We start from the raw sequence: 24,412 nt of genomic DNA, 5'->3' as shown, positions 1-24,412 counted from the left end.
TATCTTCTAAAGCTTCATCAACTACTTGTAAAAATATCTCAACCTTTCGACTATCCAAGAATCTCCGATTTCATATAGAAAGTTGGCCACACTTCCTTTCAAATGCTTTGAGTAACTTATTTGGATCCATCACCCTCCTTGGGCGTTATTCCACCTAATCTAAAAAAAATTGCTCTGTCATTCTATTAATGTCTTCGTCAAAAACTCATCTCTCATCCGTTTATCAAACCTCACCTATGTAATTGTAGCAGTAGTTGTTCTTATATGTCGCACTCAATCTTGAATCTCTGATACCACAGCCAAATCAAAAGTCTCCAACTTTCTAGCCTATAGAACTTGATGGATTTCTATTTCACAAACATAGGCTTTAATAAATTTGGTGACATCTCTACCATCAAACTGGCCTACCTTATCAATGACTCCTCGAAGTGCCTTTATAGCTCTATGTCCATCCAAATTAGTTTGTTGTTGCTCCATAAACATAGTGACTATCCTCAAAAGATCCATGGCTCCAACTGTTCTTAGTCCTTCCCCTGAATTTATCCCTAAATTTGTATCTTCCATAATTTCTAATCCAACTGATTGCTCTCAAAGCAACTCTGAGTAGAAGCACCAATATGTTGTAGTAAGAGTCTGCTTTGGATAGATGCAAGATCCCTCTTTGCATTCAATTTGAGTCCAATATGCATAAAACCTTTTTAAATTTCCCTTTGAGTATTTACAAAACTATGTTTGTAATAAATAAACAAACTTGAAGCTTAAAAATTCAAAATCCAAGATCTAGCCATTCAAATAAGCTTAAAATTTAGGAATACAAAATTTATACTTTTAATCATTTTCACACAAATTCTTGGCTACAAATTTGTTATCGCTTTTTTGATATCACATAATCTTTAGAAAGTACTTTTAAAAGTCAAAACCAAACTTAAAACTTAAAAATATATATTTCAAGATTCAGCCATTCAAATAAGCTCAAAATTTGGGAGTAAAAAATTTATACCTTTGATCATCATTATAAAAAATTTCAGCTGCAAATTTATTACCAATTGTCTAAAATCACCAAAACTGTAGTAAATACCTTTGAAAGTCAAAATCCTAGACAGCTGAGAATAAATTTTACCATTTCTTTTAAGTCAAAGTTTCAATTGATATGAGATTTTAGACATAGGCTTTTTATATTATAAGTAAAATGTACATAAAAAATAAGCTTAAAATTCTTCTTGAAGCTCAAGTTCTACCTTAAAACCAAAACCCTCTATTTCTCTAATTTCTTCAAAACCCTAGTTTTAATTTGCTGGTTTTAAGTAGCCATATTTCACTCATTTTAGACTCAATTCTATCGATCTTTGGATGTAAAATTCTCAATTTAAACTTTAGTTTTTAATTTAATTCCTTGATTTCTTGTTAGTATCTTAAAACTCCTAAAAGTGACAATAGATTTCAAATTAGTAGCCTAAGTTTAAACAAGCATAACTCTCTTGTCCAAGCTCTAATTCATGAGTTTTTTCTACCTAAATTCATGCCAAGAAGCTCCTCTTTCTGATTACTTCTTCTCTACTTGCCAAAAAAGAGATCATCCTTACTTTCGAGCTCATCAAAGAAGTTGTAGCTAAGGTCTTTAAAGTCCAAGTCAGATACTAATAGTTTAAAGTTAAACAAATACCAAAACTTATCCTCCAAATCAGCACTATTAATGGCAGCCAACTAATACTATGTAAACTCCTATTTAACTTTAATAAAAACCTAAATACAACATCAAAGTCAAAATTCTTCTTACATCTACAAATATAACTTTGAATCTATTAAAACCAAAGATTAGAAAGAAAGTAAAAGGAATAAAAGAAGTTTTCAAGGCTAAACCAAAGATAAAGTTAAGGTTAAAGATAAAATAAAATTAAGCCATAATTTCAAAAAAAAAAAAAAAAAAAAATAGTAAAATTTCTTCAAAACTATAAAAAAACTAGATTAGTAAAAAGAAAAAAGAACTTAATAAAAATTCAAAAAAAAGTAAGTCAAGTAAGGTTTTTATACATGAATGTATTTACATCATGACAACGATATCAAAGAAGACTTGTGCAATCATTGAAGCATCTATATCCAAGCACATTGCAGCCAAGTGAAGTTGCTTCGAGAGTCGATCCACAAAAAAAGCAACCGTAGTATGATTATGAAGCGTCTCTAGCAAATACAATATGAGATCCATAATCACTTGCTCCCAATATGTTGTAAGTAGCAGAATTGATTGTAATAATCTTGAAGATGCTATATTGCATGCTTTGTTACATTGACATGATTTGCAAGAGCATACAAAGCCTTGAACATCATAATCCAAACTTGCCAAAAATCATATCTTTGACATCCATTCTAGAGTCTTCTCTTATCAAAAATATCCAAACATTGAGATATCATGTCTCTCTTGAAGTGTGCAAGTCTAAGGTTTAGTATTATTGAATACATAAATTTACTTCTTAAAATAGAGCAAGCCATCACTAAGAATATAATCTTAATATTGTATATTGTCCATCTTTAGTCAATCACTAATCATCTTAAAATAAGCATCCCTATGCATAGCTTCTTTCTATTCTATCTCTTTGCTTAAATTTAAAAAGATACTACTAATGATAGTGATTTTTGCCTTGTCTTCTAATTTGTACTTTAAGTTTGATCTTCGCGATAAGTTTTCTGGCACAACATATTGTCGCCTTTGCTTGTACTTAAGCTCGATATTAAAAAGCTGTAATTATTCTTTCCAACAATGATGCCACAATTTCATATTTTTTAGATAAAAATCATATAGCAAAAGTTAATGGTTAGTCCAAACAATTACTAGCTTCCTCAATAGATAGTGTCGCCACACCATTGTGGCATATAGAATTGCTAATTGCTCTCAATCATGTGTAGAGTAATTGTACTTTGCTCTTCTGAGCTTGTGTGATTCATACACCATATATTAAAGGCTTCTATTAAAGTCTTATTGAAGAACTACTTCAATAGCAAAGTCAAAAGCATCAATGTAAAGCGTACAAGGGAGATTAAGATTATACAATTGCAATATTGGAGTAGTAATGAGTGCCTCCTCTAACTTATCAAAGGTATTTTTTTTCTCTAATTTCAATTCAAATGGGGCATCCTTCTCCAATAAGTTTATCAATAAGACAATGATATGAACAAATTGCCAAATAAAATAGCAATAGTATCCAATAAGGCCTAAAAATGAGTAAACTTCATAAGCATCCTTAGAGGTTGGTCAATCTTCTATTGCTTTCATCTTATCGTGCTCCATATATACTACATGCCACAAAAATTGACTTTCAACTTTTAAAGTTTATATTTTGATTGCTTGTATTAAAATCAACTATCTTGAAGTCAATGTAGCACTTCTTATAGGTGTTGTTCATATTCTTCAGGAATTTTACTATATATAAGAATATTATTAATGAAGATAATTACATACTTATTTAAAAGGTTTCAAAATAATTTGTTCAACTCATTTATAAAAGAGGCTAGAGCATTGGTGAAGCCAAAGAGTAAAATCAGCCATTTGAAATGTCTATAGCGTGTACAAAATATCATCTTTTTCACATCTTCTCTTATAACAGGTATTTGCAAATATTCCCTCTAAAGATCTAATTTATTAAAGATGGTTGCATGTCAAAGTTGGTGAAGAAGTTCATCCACGCATGGAAGTAAATATGCATTTTTAAGAGTCTACTTATTAGAACGTTGATCATCAATGCAAAAGCAAAGTCCACCATCTTTCTTCGGTATAAAGAGGTGCAAATATTTGAATGTTTGTGGATTCTTTAGCTCCACCTTTAGCTAGATTTTAGGTTTTAAATCTCATTGGAATCAATCAATCATCTCCGCCTCTAAAACATTGTCAATTTAGAGACAAAAGAACTTGAATTGGGAGACATAATCTTGCATTGAATTAACTTGTGTAAGATTTGTTAATTGATTGCATGTTATGTTCTTTGCATTGATGGGCCAAAATTGACTTCCAAACTTAGTTTCAAACTCTTCCTAGTGATAAAATCCACCTTGAGCTCCATAACTTTGAACTTGATGTTGCCACCAAATGGCTGTTGCATCTTTCAAATAGCTAGCTGCATATATAATTCCTTTAGTAATACTTGCCGTAGATAATTGGAGATATTGTTGCATGTTGAAGAGCCTTAGATATACAACTTTTTGTCTTAGATTTCCAAAGTATTTACTAGGCTTAGTCAATTTCAACCTAGCAGATGTCGACTCTCTTGTCTTTGAGGCTTTTATTTGTCCTTGCAAGGTAGCTATTTGGCCTAAGAGATGTTGTATTTGAGCCTCCATCTAGGATTACTCTATCATATCTCTCATACTATAATTTCTCCATTAGATCCCACTATTATAATGTCTTTTCACCTCTTAATTGATTTTTGAAGAATAGTTGGTAGTAATCTCAATCCAATGTATAATGTGACCACAACAATTGATATTAGACTAGATGATGACTATTGACATACTACCAAAAGTAAACAGTCTAATACTCGCTCTGATACCAATAAAACAGGAGCAGACTATCTCAAGAATCTAAGATCTTTTTAATCCACAGCAACATAAAGCCTCATCATAAAATATGACAAAACATATCAGAATTGAACTTAATAGAACTAAACAAAATAGGACACGAACGACAAAATTGAGCAAATAGAACAAAACAGAATAAATCTAAACAGAAAGATGCAAAACCAAATTTTACTAAGAAAAAGGGTCCAAAGCCGTAAAAGGCCCTAGCAAAGTCCTATTTATATCTTTTTTTATCACCTTGGACTTTCTAAAATATTCTTGAATATTGGGTCTAACTTAGATAACCATCTTAAGCCTTTTTTAGAAAGTTTTATGATAGACCTTACTTCAATAACCATCCTAAATTCTTTCTAGAATGTTCCATGATGAATTCTACCGAGTCCACTAACCTAACTCTAATTTCTAGAAACCTCTATGGTTCTAACTATCTATACAATTATCTTATGTATATCCTATTACAGTTTTGGATGTGATTTTGGTAAAAAACTTGTATAATTTGAAATTTTTATGAAGAAGATAAAAGCACTCAAAGTTAAGATTTCAATTTTATATCTACTATTACTTTTTGGAACATAGCACATATATATGAAGGGCTTTTGAGAATTAGATTGTGTAGTTAGAAAGTTAGTTTAAAAAGTTATGTGAGCTCTCAATTATACTTCAAACTTTAAATTTTTATTATTTTCTAATTTTATGATAATTAAGCATGTTAGATTAGAATTTATATAAATAGAATTATTTTTATATAATTTTTAGGATTATAATCTTTGATAGTATAAATTATAGCATAATTCTTTGAGTTAGGTTAATTAGGACCAAAGTGATAAGAGTTAAAAAATTAGAGTAGCAATTTAGTTAGTTTTAATAATTTAGAGGTTTTTTGTTATTATTATGAGGGTTGATTAAGAACCTATGATGGTTGACTAAGAGCCTATGTATTTATCTACAATCATCCCATATGATTTAGAATGAATTAAAATTTAAAAAATTTAAAAAATCTTGTGAAGTTTAACAAAGATAATTTTGAAGATTTTTTCCAAATTCAACAAATTCAAGTGATAAAGTGGTTCTTTTAATTAATAGAAGCCTTTCAAATGCAATTGTAGTATTGAATTTACTCTATGGAGTGAAGAAAATAAGATCAACACCCTCTCCTTCATAAATACAAGTAGAGCAATGAAATTCTTATTTTTGAAGAATTTTACAAGAATTGCCAAAATCCTTGTAGGTGAAAACTTTCATAAAAATTACAAATGAATATGAATTGAGGCATGTAAGTAGTTGATCTTAGCATAAAAAGGTGTTTTGAACACAATGCTGAAGTTAGATTTACCAAAAAGTACTTTTTTGACCACTTACAAGAGCCATCAGCCTTGGTAACGAAATTAGTTCTTGCATGAATGAAGGACATAGATCTATATTAGGATTTTTAGAGATGTGGCCGCCCTTCCACAAGCCATCATTCAATTGTATAAGAGTGGCTTGGTTTTCAAAGCCTTTTCTCTCTCTACTTTAGTGAAAGGCAAAGCCATGCCAAAATATGGGCTTCAATCCTAATCTTAATCTTATTTTCGATTTTAAATCTCATTTTAAACTTTGTGGATGTGTGTGCATGGATTTTGAGTGGAAATGATGGTCATTAGATTTTTAAACATACTTCATTGTGGTAGATGGCCCCCTTGGCCTCCCAAATACTCCAAGGATTTTAAGAGCCTCAGATTTTTCTCAATTAGTTATTCAATTTCTTGAATTTTAATTAATTTTTTTTAGTATAGCTTTTAAAGTTAGCTTTCCAATAAGGTAAGACTTACTTGATTTGGAATAAGGACGAATTTTTGGTGAAATGTTGAGTGTGAGGGGATCGGATGCCTTGGTAGTTTAGATTATCCACCTTCAAAAAGGCAGTTTTCATTGCCTCTTAATTGAATTATTGTGAAATTCTAGAAATAAGTATATCTTTAAGCTGAGCTTTTAATGACACAAATTTCAAGACGGTTTGAGTTTTTGGTGAATTTCCAAATAGAAGGAGGTTGCTTGGCATGATAGTCTTTATCAACTCAACTTGAAGGAGCATTTTTTGTGGCTTAGATAGTAGGTTGAGTTGAAATTTATTAAAGCAAGATTATCTTTAACTTAGAAAAAACTAAAAATCATTTAATTTGAAGCTAATCACGATTTTTAAAATATTTTGGAATAAAAAGAGGTTGTTGCCTTCAATTCTTAGATTATATGAAGGTACCTTTGTTTTTATCTCTCTTTAGTTCCATATATACTTTCATTTCTTACAATATTTTTTAACTTTATATTTCAACTTTTGATTTTAAAATTTAAAATTTTAATCTTTAATCTTTTCTTTTTCATTTTTAATTTTTACTTTCATTTTAAAATTTAAGATTTTAATTTTTTATGAATTAATTGTAAGGATTTAATTAATTATTTTTACTATTAATTATTTAAAAATGAATAATTTATAAATTTCAATTAGTTATTTATTTATTTATTCTAAGTAATTATAATTTTGTAATTACACAAAATTTAGTAGAGACCATATGAATGGTCTTGAATGGTTTGTGAATAATCAAGTAGAAACCATATGAATGGTTTGAACGATCTAATGGCATTTAAATAGACACCATGTGAATGGTGTTGAAATAACAATCATAATCAAGTTGAGGGCATGAAAATGATCTTAAATTATATAAATTGAATCCTAAAACAACTAACTTCCCTCTAATTAATTTTGTTCCATCTTCATTATTTGTTTCTTTTGTTTTTCCTTATTGAAAGGTATTGTGAGGCTTTCATAAGTTTTATTTTATCTTCTTTCTTGTTCTTATTGATAAATTAAATTATAAGCCTAAAAAATAAGAGATTTAAGTAGAGATCATATATATGGTCTTGAAAGAATCTATGGCATTTAAATAAAGATCATACAAATAGTCTTAAAAGACCATAGTAAATTTCATTAAATCCTTTTATTTAATATGAGTAACCATTGCTTAGAGGGCATTAAGTGAATTGAACTACAACCACTAAAATTAAAATTAACTTAGAATTTAAATAATTAGAAGTTCTTCCATTCTACCTCTTGAATCTATTTTTTGGCATAAATTTCAGTAAGTGGTAAAATTTAGACTCACAAACTACATTGTACATGCAAAAAGCAAAAGGCTTGGTGTTGATTTAGAAAAATAATGACTATTTGAAGATAGTACTTTCAAATTAAGCATAAAGATAAATGTTAAATTATTTAGAAGTTTGAAGAAAATTATAAAATTAAATAAAGAGATATGAAATTCTGAAGTTTGAAGAAAAAAATCCTTTGGAACAAGAAAATATTTTGAAAGGTTTTTTTTATAATTTGGAAATTTTATGCAAAGTAGAAGGATTTTTAAGGGCCAAGACTTTACATGTATAAAGCTATGATAAAATTATAATATAAATATAATTTTTTTTGAAAAGAGATTATAATTTTTTTTTAAATTATTAAAAAACTAACTTATTGATAAATGATTAATTATGATTTGGTATAGCAATGGATATTAGGAAATTTTTAGTTGCTCTAAAAAATCTAATATATAAACCTTTTTAAATATATAAGATTTTATTAATAGATTTTTTTATATTATTAGATTTAATTATCTTTTATAATAAGAATAATTACTTATTGGAGCTTAATGAATGAATTAAATTTAAATATTTTATAATTAGATATTTAATATATTTCTAGATAAAAAATCAAGCCAAATAACAACAATGATTATACTTGAGGTACCTTCTAAATAATAACACTTTTCTTAAAATGAATCCATGATTGCAAAAAAATATTAATCATAGATCTTATAATTAGTCTCGGTTGCTAAAATTTTAGTAGAATAAAAAGCCCTCAAGTAGATCTAGTCATCTCATTCTATTTGTGATAAAACAACACCTATAGCAAAGTGTGATGCATGTGTTTTCATAAAAAATGCCTTGAAAAAATTAACAAAATAAAAAATTGGGATGAAAATAAATGTTCTTTTCAATGCTTCAAAAGATGCTTTTGCTTCTTTATTCCACTTAATTTTGAATTTACATATCAAACATGTAAGAAGAGCCACAACTTTAAAAAAATAAATAAATAAATAAATAATAATAATAATAAAGATCTTATAATAATTAGAAAATTTTAAAAAATATATTGCACATCTTTGATTGTTTTTGAGATCTTCCAATCTTTAATAATCTGAATCTTCATCGCATCCATCAATAGTCTTTCATTAGAAATGATATATCCTAAAAATTCCATTTAAGTAGTGTAAAATATATATATATATATATATATATTTTATCTTTGCATAGAAACTTATATTTCTAAATCTTTATAATATACAAAAAACATAAAATTCATATTCTTTTATATTTTTAGATTAGATTGGAATGTCGTCTAAATAACAGACAATAAAATCATTAAGAAACTCACAACAAACATCATTTATAAGATGTTAAAAAGTAGCTAGTATATTTTTGAGTCTAAAAGATATGGAATTTTATTCAAAATATCCATATCTAATTTGAAAAGTAATATTTTATTTATCTCTTTTTTTTTATATGGACCAGTTTATATGCTCTTTGTAAATCTATTTTTTTGTAGATCTTTTCTTGATTGAGTTGATCAAGAAGTCTTGAAATTAGAGCTAGGAAATATCTATTCTTAATAGTGATCTTATAAAGTCCTCAAAAATCTATGCACATCTTCAAAGATCCATTATTTTTCTTTATAAATAAGATAAGAGCTCCTACTAGGAATTTTGAATAATATATAAAGTTTTTAGCTAAGTTTTTATTAATGTATTCTTTTAATACTTCCAATTTATTCTATGATATACTATAGATTGATCCAAATGGTGGTTGAGTCTCTTCTTATAGATGATTTGAATAATCATAAGGTTAATTTTTTAGAAGAATCTTTGTATTTTTATTTTCAAAAAAATCTCTAAAATCTTAATATTGATTAAAAACACTACTTAATATCTTTTTATTATCAAAAATAGAAATAATATAAATAGAAAAATTATACTTTTTTTGTGGCATGTATAAAAGCTTTCACATCTACTAGTAAAAATTTGGATAAACTAGACTTATATACTTTTTCTTAACTAATAAGATTTTGAATTAAATAACCAAAAAAATTCAAGTTATAAGAAATCTAATCTATTTAAAGATTATATTTTTTTTACCACAATACTCTTAAAATAATTAAATTAAAAGAAGATCTTTTAACATTAAATATTACTATGTTATTGTCACGGAAGAGCAATATCGTTCTCGTTGTGTTCAAGCTTCAATATACCAAAGCAATTGAACTAATAGAGGTGGGTTCGAACAGGAGAAAAGACTAGTTATATGAATTGGGTCTATTGGTATAACAATTGACTATACTCTAGCTATCTGAAATCAATTATCAAACTACAAAACATCAAGGCTTACTACTTCCATCTTAATTCAACACATAATCCATTCTATGACTATCAATTCAACAATACTTCTATATTCTTATCAGTTCATCTCCCATTTACTCTATGTAGTTTATATATATTCAATTATTGATCTCTAGCTTATATATTATATTCAATTTTTCAATTCATCACACAAAATTCAATATCTTCACTTAACACAATACAATTCGATAATCTCAATTCTCAAGGTCTTAGATTTTCTCCAAAATGGTTAGTCCAAAGTCATATTCTATAATATTCTAATCACAGTTTCAACAATACTTCTCTCAATCACAATTCTTTATAAGAAAATAATAAAAGTAAAGAAAATAAAGACGTAGGACCAAGCTTATTCAGGCTTATGACACTCACAGTTTGGCCCCCCTAGCTTATGACTCTCACAGTCTGGCCTCGACCTCCTATTTCTCGACCTCTGTATCCTACCAAAAGATGGACCATCGGCCAGCAGATTCCAAAAGTTATGCCCCTTTGAATTCTTAACCATTTGTTTCACTAACATCCTATTATTACCAACTAAACTACCTAATTATAAGTCTAATTTTCAAGGTTATCAATAATCAACCAATAACTTACCACAAAATTTATTTACCTATTCTACATAGTCCAATTGCTATCTGTGTAGCATCCTTGCAAACATCATTTAGCTTCAACTTATAAAGACGTAGTAGCGTTCGCTTCTTCAATCAATGGTGTTGGCTTACCACCCTTTGAATTGGTGACCTTTTCCTCTGCTACATCTTCATCGTCTACCTTGGTATTTGAGGGTTCTCCATCCAAACGTGCCATCAGATCTTCATTCAATAAACTCAATTTCCGTACTTGAGACTCAAGATGGTAATTTGGTTGTTGTGCTCTTTCAACATCTTCTGCCACTATCCTCTTTGTTCGTAGCTCACTTTATACTTTCAATTGCAATGTTGCTCCCTCTGTCAAGCGTGTAACCGGAACTACTACTCTCAAAAACATAAGGAACATAAGAAAATGGCAATCCAACCAATCCAAAATAACACCATAGAATGACTTTAATTGGTGCCTCATTCCTATTCTTTTATTATGTAGTGATAATGACAATACGTTACTCATACTGTCCGTGAAAGATAATGGAAAGTAATCTTTCTTGATTGCCACATTAAGTTTATGAAAATCTTGACAGATGCAAACTTTTTCATTCTTTTTTGGTACTATAATAATTAGTAAAATCCATTCACTGAAAGAAACTGGATAGATAAATCCAACCTCCAAGAGTTTATCTAGTTCTTCTTTTACCATAAGTGAGTATTTTGTATTAAGTCGATGTTGTCTTTGGTGTACTGGTGTAGCATTCTCTTCCAATATAATTCAATGCTCACAAACTTTAGCTAGAATTCCTTTCAAATTTACATACGACCAAGCAAAAGTAGTTTTATGCATTGTCGTATTGTGGTTCGGCTACTATATGAAAATAATATAATTATGTAATTAATATATAATTCATTAAGTAACATGGTGAGAGCCATATTAGTAGATTTTAGTAGGTTGTAGAATATAATTTGATTATTACCTTGAAAGAGGTTGTTTAAAAAGATTATTATAGAATTTGTATAATTTTAATTTCCTTTTGATAGTGGCTTTTAAGATTGATTTTGGTTGATAGTAACTTCTAAATATTTAGAATCACCTTTGTTAGACATTGGTGACCTTTGAAAACTTCTTTTAGTTCTTTTATTTGGTGTTTAGAGCATAAATTATGTAAATCTTATAAGAAAAAGGATTGAAGAAGGATTTTGGTAGCAAAGGGAGTAATTAGGGCACCAATATAGATGAATGGAGATAAATAATGAAAATCTCTATTCCTATTGGTCAAAAATCATGACCAATAGGCTTTGAGGAGGCTACCTGAGGCCATATTAGGGATTAGGGTTAGCTTCTCGAGGCCATTTGAATTTTGAAGGCTAGGATCACAAGGTTTAGATTTTTGGCTATGATTTTGGTGGAAGTTTTGTATGGTTTGGAGTATATATGAAGGAGATACAAGCACTCAAAGTTAAGGTATTGATTTGGGAGCTATCGTCACTCTTTTCGGCATAACGCACGCATACCGATAGCTATTGAGGATCGGGGATAGCAACTAAAGAGAGCACTTTTGCGGCTATACTTTTTACATAATGCTTATTAGATTCCAAGTTGAATAGAAGGAGTTATTGGATTTTGAAGTTAGTGCATGCAATCTAAGGGTAGTAAGTAACCCAATTTGCTAGTGGTTGTCTCTTGAGCTATATCTTGAGCAATTAGATAAGGTTTTAGCTCAAAATTTCAGGAAATGTGTAATTTTATGTTAATAAACTTTGTGCATAAGTTTTATGACATTTGAGTATTGTGTTCTTGAGATATTAAGAAAATAGTATTCGGGTGCTTATAAATTTGGGTTTAGAGCATCTGATAGAGTTTCTTAGTAGCCAGAAGATCGGGAGTGAATTTGTAGTTGGTTTTTTTTGTGATGAAATTAAAGGATAAATTCTACTTATATTATAAATTTGAAACAAATTGAATAGTTAGATTAAGAGTTATGATTTTCTAAAGTTTAGGATAAGAAAACCCTTCGCAGGAAAAATATGTTTTGAAGAGGTTTTGTTATATTTTGAGTTTTATGCAAAATAAAGGAGTTTTGGGAGGCTAATACAAGTTTCATATAAAGATTTAAGCTACATTCTCTACAGCTAGATATCCAATGTATTTCTAGATAGCAAATCACACTATACAACAACATTAAGAAGTAATTCATCCAAATTTCTTTCTCCTTGCTTTTTATACCATTGTAAAATCTGAATGATTTGGAGAGCCTCCCTTGTACCTAAATTAATTGGTTGACATCATGGAATTTCAGGAGTCTCTTGAATAATGTTTTCCTCAATTCAAAAATCTTTCATAAAATCCAATAAATTAAAACTTTCTAACTCCAATTCCATAGTACTAACATGATTAACATCTTGTCTATTCATCCAATATGCAATCATGTGATCAAAATCGTCAATAACATATGGACGAACTAGGTACTCTCTCGATCCCCTACACATGTATTTCATTCTAGTGTACTCAAAAACTTACCTTGTATCAGCATAAATTGGGTCAGGTGCACCAATTTCTTCTTCTGTAGACTCATCTTCACAATCCGACGTGAATTATGAACTGACAAAATGAGTTTCTCCGTGATATTGGATACGATACATTTGAAGCATAATTTTATCATTACCTTTTCCAATTATCAATGTACCATGGCCCCAATTATTTTGAGTTTTAGCTTGATACAATGACGGCCTCCCCAATAAAATTGGATATAACAATATAGAGCTTCACAATTGGAAAACAATATATTCAATTTTGTAGGTAATCTCCGTAATTACTATATCAATACTTCGTAAAATATCCATAGGTTTAACTCGACTAGAGTCAGCCATTCTCAAAACCACTGTAGTAGGTAATAAGCGATTCAAACTCAACTCCTCCATTGTAGTTCAAGTTGTCTTCATATTTCCAGTTTGTACTTGATGAACATCCCATTGAGTTGGTTGTATCGTCTGCTTATTGAATTTTTGTTGCCTTTGTAAATGCCAGTAGTTTTGGATAAGGTGCTTTCCTCCACAAAGTATACATTGAACACCCATTTGTTTGAGTGATGGACATTCCATATCAAAATGACCTTATCCCTTACAATTATTATACCATATATTAGGTCTTGTATTAGAAGGCTTATGTCGTTTTTCCTTATCTTTATCCAAATTCACGGCCAATTCTTCCATCTTCTTTGTTAGATTTAATAACAAGGTTTCATTTGGATCTTTAGCAGTTACATTTGTGAACAACTCCAATTGTTGATAGGTTGGTGATATAAAATAAGGTGTCATTGTTATTGGCACTATTGCTTGCAGTGAGGTAGCATTAATTGATTTTTGCAATATAACATTCTTCATGTTGGAGTTAGTCATTTGTGGATAATTACCCATCGACACATTTTTCAGTTGTATTTGTTGGCTTTCTGAACTTAGAATCATCGTGGCCCCCATTGTTAATAATTGATCATAATGACATTCTTCCCACACCTTTGCTCATGCCAATGATGCTTCTACCATAGTTGGTCGAGTTTCTTTTACAAACATTTTTAATTTTGATGAATGTAAACTATTAATTAATATCGATAATATAAATGTATTTGATTATTTGGCCATTTATAAAGTATATTTGCGACTCGGCCATAATAGGACTCTACGGATTTTTTTCCAAATATCCTACTATTCATCAAACTTTCTCTAAACCAATCTTCAAATCCAATTGGTCTAAAATGGATTAGGAAGGTATTCTTCAAGGCCTCTCAATTGAGAAATCTATCCACTGGTTGCTGATTATACCATTCAAAAGCTGTATCTTTTAAAGTTTTTGGCAACTATCTTAACCAAATATCTTTAGTTCTACTATTATTAGCTATACTAGTTGTCAAAAATTGAGATATATGGTGATCGAGATCAGAGCTCGGCCAACCACTAAAAGTACGTAATGGTGCCACACTTGTAGTGCGGTCTACTACTGCTCCCATTTGTACCGCAATTGGTACTTCTGGCACTCTCGCGGCCATTGGTGTTATCATTGGTCTCCTTGCTATTTGAATTTGAATTTTTCTTCTTTTGATTTTACTTGGACCTATAATTCCTTTTTGTCGTTCTTGTAGGAGATTTCTTATGCGTAATTGCTCCTATCTTTCTTTCGCTTATTGATTAATTCTTTGATAATCCTTCCCTTCATGATTATCACTTATAATCTTTCATGGTTCTTTTGACATTCTCATTCAATATATAATTCCATCTCTCATACAATTAATTTCTAACATTTCATATTATTATCAATTCCCTAGCAGCGACGCCAAAATGTTGTTCTCGTTGTGTTCAAGCTTCAATATACCAAAGCAATTGAACTAATAGAAGTGGGTTTGAACAAGGGATAAAGACTAGTTATATGAATTGGATCTATTAGTGTCACAATTGATTGTACTCTAGCTATCTGAAATCAATTATCAAACTACAAAACACCAAGGCTAACTACTTCCATCTTAATTCAACATATAATCCCTTCTACGACTATCAATTCAACAATACTTCCATACTCTTATCAGTTCATCTGCCATTTACTCTCTTTGTGGTTTATATATATTTATCTATTGATCTCCACCTTACTTATTATATTTAGTTTCTCAATTCATCACACAGAATTCAATATCTTCACTTAACACGACACAATTCGATAATCTCAATTCTCAAGGTCTTAGATTTTCTCCAAAATGGTCAGTCCAAAGTCATATTCCATAATATTCTAATCACGGTTTCAATAATACTTCTCTCAATCACAATTCTTCATAAGAAAATAATAAAAGTAAAAAAAAAAAAGAGGTAGGACCAAGCTTACCCCAGCTTACGACTTTCACAGTCTGACCCCTCCGGCTTACAATTCTCACAGTCTCGCCCCCCCGGTTTACGACTCTTACAATCTGGCCTCCCGGCTTACAACTCTCACAGTCTTATTTTCTCTTCAAATCCTTCATCTTCTTTTACAAAACTTGTATCTTTAGGACCTAAAAATCACAAAATCTTTGTATTATGAGATTTAAGAGCTTCAGCTTATTTTATAGACAAAGACTTTATCAAAAAAAAAAAAAAAAAATACCTCTAATAAAAAAAAAGTAAATCTATACATATAGCTATCATAAATAATCATTTTTTTTGTTTTTTTGGAGATATTATCCATGAGATTCTTCCTTTAGATATAATAGTTAAAGATCATAATAGCTATAGAATAGATAAATAAATTTTGTCTTGCTAGGTCAATCCTATTGTTCATATGCAATACCTAGGTATTGTATATGATTCCAACTGCACAATTCTTATTATAGTTAAAAAAAGACTTATTTTTTGATACATTATTTTTTTTAGTAATTATACTCTTTATTTTGTAATTGCATTATTTTTTTGGATAATACTAAGTAATGTGCTTAGCTTTTCTATAATATAAGTACAAATTCTCTCAATAACATTGAGTCTTTTTTTAGTCAAAGAAAGGTTTAAAATATATTATATTAAGTTATATTGGTTCTATCCTTAATAAATAAGTTTCTAAAAACTTAGAAGCTACCATTATTACTTAACTTGCTTCTCTCTAGCCAAGTCTTTGTTCTTAACCTCTTTTAAATAATCAATTATTGTATGCAATGGCTTGAATAATAAATTATTTAAAGAAATTTGCTTTTGGTATTGTCAATAATAAATCTTTGATATTATCCTTCAACCTATATTAAAGTTGATTGATAATGGCTTTGTCATTCAAGTCCATGTCGCAAGCAAGGATTTGGAATTCAACAATATATATAGTGGTTGACCGTGATCCTTATTATAAAGATAAGAGTTTGACCTCTCCTACTCTTTCTTAATTACTTTCTCTGAGTGTAGCTATAAATATTTTTAAGAATGAATTCAAATTATAAAAGAGCCATAAATCTTTTTCCATTAAATTTATAAATCAAGAAAGAATAATTCCAAAAAAAAATATACTTATGAATCCAACTTGAGTAAATCCATTAGAGTAATGGAAATGTAGCAACCTTAAATAGAGCTCAACTTATTATAAAAATCCTCAAAAGTTTGATCTTATTCTATTAAATTTCTTAAGCATACTAATCCTTGACTTTTTTATACTTATAGGAGCAAGAATTCTTTATTTTGGTAGTGAGGTTGATCTACTTGCTTCCCTCAATTACATAATATCTTGAAATAGACTCTGAACTTCTTCCACAGGCATAGAATTAGTGTTTTTATAATTGGTACTAGTGATGCATGAAATTTTTATCCTAACATAGTTGAAAAGATTGTAAAGATTTGCAATAATATCAAGGACATCAATCTTAAAGAAAGAAATCTTTAATATACTCTAGTATCATTTGAAAAGACTAAAAAGTCACTAAAGAAGGTAGTATATTGAATTAAAATGGCTATTATTAAAAACAAAAAGGCTAGAAAGTCTTAAAAAAGACTAAAGACTAAAAAGGCATTAAAAAGAAGGAAGAAGGCTTCACTCTTCTTTCCATATATATTCTTAATTAGAAGCTATATGGTGATATCTTATAAGACCTCCAAAATACATTGACTTTGTAAGATACGTTGTCGTGTTGTGGTTTGGCTAGTATGTGAAAATAATGTGTTTATATATTTAATACAAAATATACTTGAAAATATGGTGAAAACCATATTAGTAGATTTTTGTTGATTATAGGATATAGATAGATTACTACTTCAAAAAGAGATAGTTTAAAAAAGCTTCTATTAGAATTTATATAACCTTATGTTTTTTTATAGTGACTTTGAAGTTGATCTTATTAGTAGTAACCTTTAAACTTTTAGAGTCATCTTTATTAGATATTGGTGACTCTTAAAGTCTTATTTTGTTTCTTTTATATGCTATTTAGAGAATATATTGTATAAATCTTGTAAAGAAAAGAATTAGAAAGAGATTTTGGTAGCTAAAAAGATAGTTAGGACATCCATATAAATGAATGGAGATAGATGATATAAATCTTCATTCCTATTGGTCAAAAATCATAACCAATGGACTTCAAGGAGGCTGCTCGAGGCCATAGTAGAGATTAAGAGTATACTTTTGAGTGATTCAAGCTTTTAGAAGCTAGGGTCAGCAAATTCAAGTTTTTGGTTATGGTTTTGGTGCAAATTTTGAGTCAATTAGAGTTTTTATGAAGGAGATATAGGCACTCAAAGTCGAGGTGTCAATTTTGTACCTACTGTCACTCTTTTGGGTATAATGCATGTGTACAGAAAGCAACAAAGGATCGGTCATTGGAGATGAAGAAAACACTTTTTTGGCTACAGTTTTGACATATTTTTTGATGGACTTTAAATTAGTATGAAGGAGAAATTGGAGGTTGAAATCAGAACTTACAAATCTAAGGGTAGTAAGAGACCTAATTCACTAGTGGTTGTGTTTTGACATATATCTTAAGCAATTTGATGAGATTTTGGCTCAAAATTTCCAAGAATATGTATAATCATTTTAATAAACTTTATGTATAAATTTTTTAGCATTTGGATTTTGGATTTGTGAGATATGAAGAAAATAGTACTTAGGTGCTTATGAATTGGGGTTTGAAGTACTTGCTAGGATTTTTAAGATGTCAGACGATTGATAGCAATTTTATGGTTGAATTATTTTGTAGTATTATTCGAGGATAAATTCTATATTATCTATAAATTTTATAAAATAAAACGGTTGGATCGAAAGATATAAATTTCTAAAAATGTAGAAGAAAAAAATCCTTATAAGAAAAATATGTTTGAAGGAATTTTATTATAATTTGAGCATTTTATACAAAGAGTATTTTATATAAAGTAAAGGAATTTTTTGGATGTCAAGACTTTATATATATATTGAAGATGGATATATGGAGCTATGATTAAATTTTAATATAAAGATAAGGTTTTGAGAAGAGATTATGGATTTTCTTTGGAATTATTGAAAATCTAACTTATCAGCAAATCGTTAGTTATGATGTGGTATAACCAAGAATGTTAGGAAATTCCTAGATATTTTAGAAAGCCATCTATATAAACCTTCTTAAACATAAAAAATTTTACTAGTATAATATCTTTTTGATATTGAGGAATTTATTTGTCTTTTATTTTAAAGGTTAAATAGCTTATTAGAGCTTGGCTAATAAGTTAAAACTAAACTCTCTACAGCTAAATATCCATTGTATTTCTAGATAGAAAATCAATGCTATACAATAATATTGTTGTAATGTAACACAACTAATGGATAAAAAGAGTGAAGAATCTATTATATTATAGAAGATCTTACTTCAAATATTATACCAAATTATCTTAGTAAATAGATAATAGTCCAAAAGAAATTAGAACTAAAGATTTAAATGCTACATTTGATTTAGGATTTAGGATTTGTCCAAGGTTTGGTTTAAGATTAAAGATTCATTTTGAATTTGGTTTAGGATTTAGGATTTGTCTAGGATTTGATTTAAGATTTGATTTAGGATTTAAATTTTTTCCAAGATTTGATTTATGATTTGATTTAAGATTTCGGATTTTTCTAGGATTTAATTTAGGATTTGGTTTAGATTTTAGAATTTGTCTAGGATTTGATTTAAAATTTGATTTAGGATTTAGGATTTGTCTACGATTTTATTAAAGTCTATTAAATTTTCAATTAGGATTAAATTAGAACTTTATTATAATTTATTTAAGATATATTTTTTAGTATTTCAATATTTTTTAGGACTTATTAAAGATTCTTTTAAATTTTATTGTAGATTTTCTTTCAATTCCTTTAAAATTTCTTATTATTTCTTTTATAATTTCTTTTAAATTTTATTAAAGCTTATTTAATATTTTTAAGATTTAATTAAAGTTTATTTAGTATTCTATTAGAATTGAAATTTTGTTGTTGTAATTTCCATTCTATCTTTGATAACCAAGTATTCAGTGCATTCTTAAGTAAGACTTTACATAATATGACAATGTATCTTAACTTGCAATGTAATTTTTTTATATGTGCACCACATAGTTAGCTTGTTCTGCAAGCTACCAATATATGATTGAGTAAGTTTCTAATCTACCAATCAACTAGGAGCGGTCATCATTTTTTGTGGATCTTGCATTTCTTTATGTTAATTTTGATGGATATCGTTAATAAAAAGCCTTAATTTTCTTTGCTGTATTTACAAGATTCTTTGTTGGCTCCCATGAGTATTCATTAATATCATGTTTGTACCAATGAACAAGATATTTCAACTTATTTTGGTGCTTCTTTGAATCTAAGACTTCTTTCACTTCAAATTTTTGATTAATATCTACTTCTATAAGGCAAAGTGATATTTTTCTTCTACCTAAGATATTTATTATCTTAAATGGCTTAAAAAGAGACACGTTCAATATAAGATGGATCTTAATAGACTTTGGTAGATATAATCAATAAACAATAGGATTGACTTATTCACTAATAGAAAAAAATTCAAGCTTATGATAGTCCAACTTGTTATAAAGATAAGTATTTTTGATATTATGACAAAGTAACTATTCCTTATTATCTTCATTAAATTGTAATTGACCCTTTTGATAAGCATCTACATTGAGCTTTTGTTATTCTTGAGCTCTCTTTAACTACACCTTTATTGTTGCATGTAGCTCTAACAAATAATTTGCTAAATCATCTGCCATAGAATTATCAACTTTAAAAAAATCAAAAGTAATAAGTTATGGATGATAACCATAATTAGTAAAGAAAGATATTAATTGAGTAGAAATATGTAATAAATTATTACATATAAATTTTACCTATGGTAAAAGATGTCTAAGCATCTTGATGATAATTGATGGTACACATCAAATATTGCTCCAAAACTTAACTCATCCATTCCATTTGCCTATTAATTTGAGAATAAAAAGCCAAAAAAAGCTTTATATACATCTTTAAAATCTTAAAAAAGATTTTCTAAAATCTTGATATAAATTGAATCTCTCTATACAATATAATATCTTTGAAGATTCTATAATAGTAATAGATGTTATAAAAAAAAAAGCTTAATTATTTCTTTCCTAGTGATAGATTTTGAACATGGCACAAAATGCATCATCTTAGTAAAATCATCTATTATCACAAAGATTGAATCATATAAACTTGAGATTGGAAGATCCATGATAAAATCCATAGAAACAAAAGACCATGGTTGTACCAAAATAGATAATTGCTAAAGAAGTCCATAAGATTGATGACGAGGAATTTTAGATCTTGAACAAATATTACATTATTGTACAAAGTCTTTGACTACCTTCTACATTTGACGCCACCAAAAAATTTTAGATATTAGTTCCAAAGTCTTTTTGTATCCAAAATGTCCAAATATTGGAAAGTCATGATGAGCTTAAAGAACATGTAATCTTACTTTGCCTTCTCAAATGTATAATTTTTCTTTGAATTAGAGTAAATTATTCTTAAATTTGAACTTAAAAATAACATAAGATTTAAAAGCATTATTCTTGATATCATGAATAAAAAGATCAAAAGGCATACTTGACTAAATTTGCTTGAAAAAGATTGAATTAATAATCAATGTTTATTGTATTGCTCAAAGATGAAATTATTCCAACTTCAAGAGAATAATTTTTTATTGATCAAAATTTATATTTCTTTCCTTTGTTACAAGATAAGAACATCTAAAAAATATATTTAATAAATCTTATTATTTTTTAGGTCTATAGTTAATTTTGAAATTAAATCTTGATAAAAACATACTCCAATGAGTTTGGTGATAATTCAAAATATATATCAACATGAAGTACTTAAAATTCTTATGACCTATAAATATAATAATTGGATTAGAAGTTCCTTTTAGATAATGATGCCATTCTCAAAATAAATCTTTAATTACAAAAAGTTCTTTATTGTAAATCTTATAGTTAATTTTGGCTACTAAATATTTTTTGGAATAAAAAGCTATCAATAGGAGTATATCATCTGCTCTCATTTATAATAAAATAACATCCCTAGAAAAATTTGATGCATTTTTTTCTATAAAGAATGCCTTAAAAAAATCAATGCAATAAAAATTGATATAAAAATAAAAAATAAAAAACAAAAAAAAATAAAAAATAAAAAATCATGGCTTCAAAAGATGTTTTAGTTTCTTTACTCTACTCAAGTTTCTCTTTATATGTCAAATGTGTAAAAAGAGCCAAAACTTGAAAAAAAAAATTGATGAAGATCAAAGATAATTAATGAATTTAAAAAAACATTGCACATTTGTGACTGTTTTTAGAACCTTCTAATCCATGATAGTTTGGACCTTCTTAGGATCCATCATTAATCCTTCATTGGAAATGATATATTGTAAGAAATTAACTTGAATAGTATAGAATATACACTTTTTCATCTTGGCATATAATCTTACATCTCTAAGTTTTTGTAATACATGACAAATATGAAATTTATGTTCTTTTATATTTTTAAATTAGATTAGAATGTTGTCTAAATAATAGATGAAAAAATCATCAAGAAACTCACAAATGACATTATTCATGAGATGTTGAAAAGCAACTAGTATATTTGTGAATTCAAATGGCATGACATTATATTTAAAATGTTCATACTAAATTCAGAAAGCATTCTTTCATTCAATTCTTTCTTTGATACAGTCTTGGTTGTATCTTTTCAAAGATCTATTTTTATATAGATCTTTGCTTGATTGAGTTTGTCAAGAAATCTTATAATCAGAGGTAAGAGATACCTATTCTTGATGGTGATCTTCTTAAGTACTTAATAGTCTAGGCACATCTGAAAAGATCCATTCTTTTTCTTCACAAATAAGATAGAAACTCCTCCTAGAGATTTTCAATGGAGTATGAAGTTTTTAAATAAGTTCTTGTCAATGTAATCTTTTAATGCAACCAACTCATTTTATAATGAGTTATAGATTGGTCTAAATAATAGTTGAGTTCTTTCTTGTAAATCAATTGAACAATTGTAGGATTAATATTTTGAAAAAATATCTATATTTTTCTTTTCAAAAATATCTTGAAAATCTTGACAGTCACTAAAAATACCTCTTGATGTCTTTTTACCATCACAAATAGATAAGGCATATTTAGCAAAAGATGTCCCTTCTTTCATTGTATGCATGACAGCTCTTGTACCTATCAGTAAGGATTTAAATGTACTTGGAGTCATATTATAATTGCTTATAGTATGTAAAAAATAGTTCAAACATATAATATATTCATAAGTCTTGGTGTATGTTAGAATGGTTAATAGATTAATTTAAAGAGAGTGGATATTAAAAACTTTATTTTAAATTTTATCTTTTTTCATTATAGCATTTAAAAAAAATTATAGGACCTAAATGTTTAATATGAAGCCTCGAGAAGAGATTAGAACTTAAAGAAGAAAATCTTAACTAGTAAGAAGCTTATTGGAAGAGATGAAAGCTAAGCATGGTTGGATGAAGGCCATGCCCAATGGGCTTCAAAGAGGCTATCCAAGGCCTTATTAAAGATTAGGATTTCTCTTTTGAAGTTATTCGAGCTTTTAAGGTTAGGGTTATCAAATTTAGATTTTTGGATATGGATTGGATATAAATTATGTGTGATTTGGAGTTTTAATGAAGGAGTTATTGGCGCTCAAAGTTAAGGTATTAATTTCATACCTATTGTCACTCTTTGGGACATAATATACGTTTACAGAGAGTAAAAAAGGATTGACGATTAGAATTGGAGAGAAAAAAATTTCAACTACATTTTTCATACACTATTTGATGAATTTGGAGTTTGGATGAAGAAGTTATAGAGTGTTGAAGTCAGCGCATCCTAATCAAAGGTAGTAAGTAAGTGATTTTTTTCATAGTAATGGTTTGAGCCATATCTTAGATTTCTAGACGAAATTTTGGCTCAAACCTTTTAAAAAAGGTAGATAATTGTATTAAGAAACTATACATACAAATTTTGTGGCATTTGAGTGTTTAGTTTGTGAGATATAAAGAAATTTGCATGCACATGTATAAAAACTAGGGTTTGAAGATACTATTAGGATTTTGATGATATCTTAAGATCCGCAACGAATTTGCAGTTGAAATTTGTTGTAGTAGTTTTTAGAATTACATTAGTACTTCATGTAAAATTTGAGTATTTTTGAACGGTCCGATTGGAAGATATGAGTTTTTGAAGTTCAAGAATAATACTCCATAAGGATATTAAAGGATTTAGAGGTTTTATTATATTTTGGATATTTTTGAGAACTTAAGACTTATATATTTGGTGCAATAGTATCTAAAAGTGTTATATATATATATATATATATATATATATATATATAAACTTGGTCTTTCTTATCTCAAGACTTGATTGAGCAATTAATAGTAGCCAAGAGCGTAGTGCTTTCTTGAAGCAAACTCTCTCTACCCTGACATATTAGTACTTCCACTGAGAGAGCCTTAAGACACTAATTATTTCAATAAGTTAAGATGGGAGATCAAATTCCTAGATTTTCATTACCAAGTGGGATGGGTGTCCATGATTAATTTAGGAAATTTGCTCAATTTATAGAAGAAAGACAACATGTGCATAGAAATGATAGGAGCACTACTAAAGCCTTAAATGTAGTAGTGGAAAAAGTTGGAAGGTTTGATGGGAGGAATATTACTAAGTTCTGAAGGATTTACACATATAAAATGGAAGTGCATCAAGTTCCATGAATAAAGATGATCACTACCTTTGATTTAGCAGTGATACCAGAAATTAGGAAAAGAATGCAAGATTTAC

This window comes from Physcomitrium patens, chromosome 4 (assembly GCF_059467195.1).
Source record: "Physcomitrium patens ecotype Gransden chromosome 4, ASM5946719v1, whole genome shotgun sequence".
Lineage (NCBI taxonomy): Eukaryota > Viridiplantae > Streptophyta > Bryopsida > Funariales > Funariaceae > Physcomitrium > Physcomitrium patens.
The sequence above is the reverse complement of the archived record's forward strand: the minus strand, read 5'-3'. Positions refer to the sequence as shown.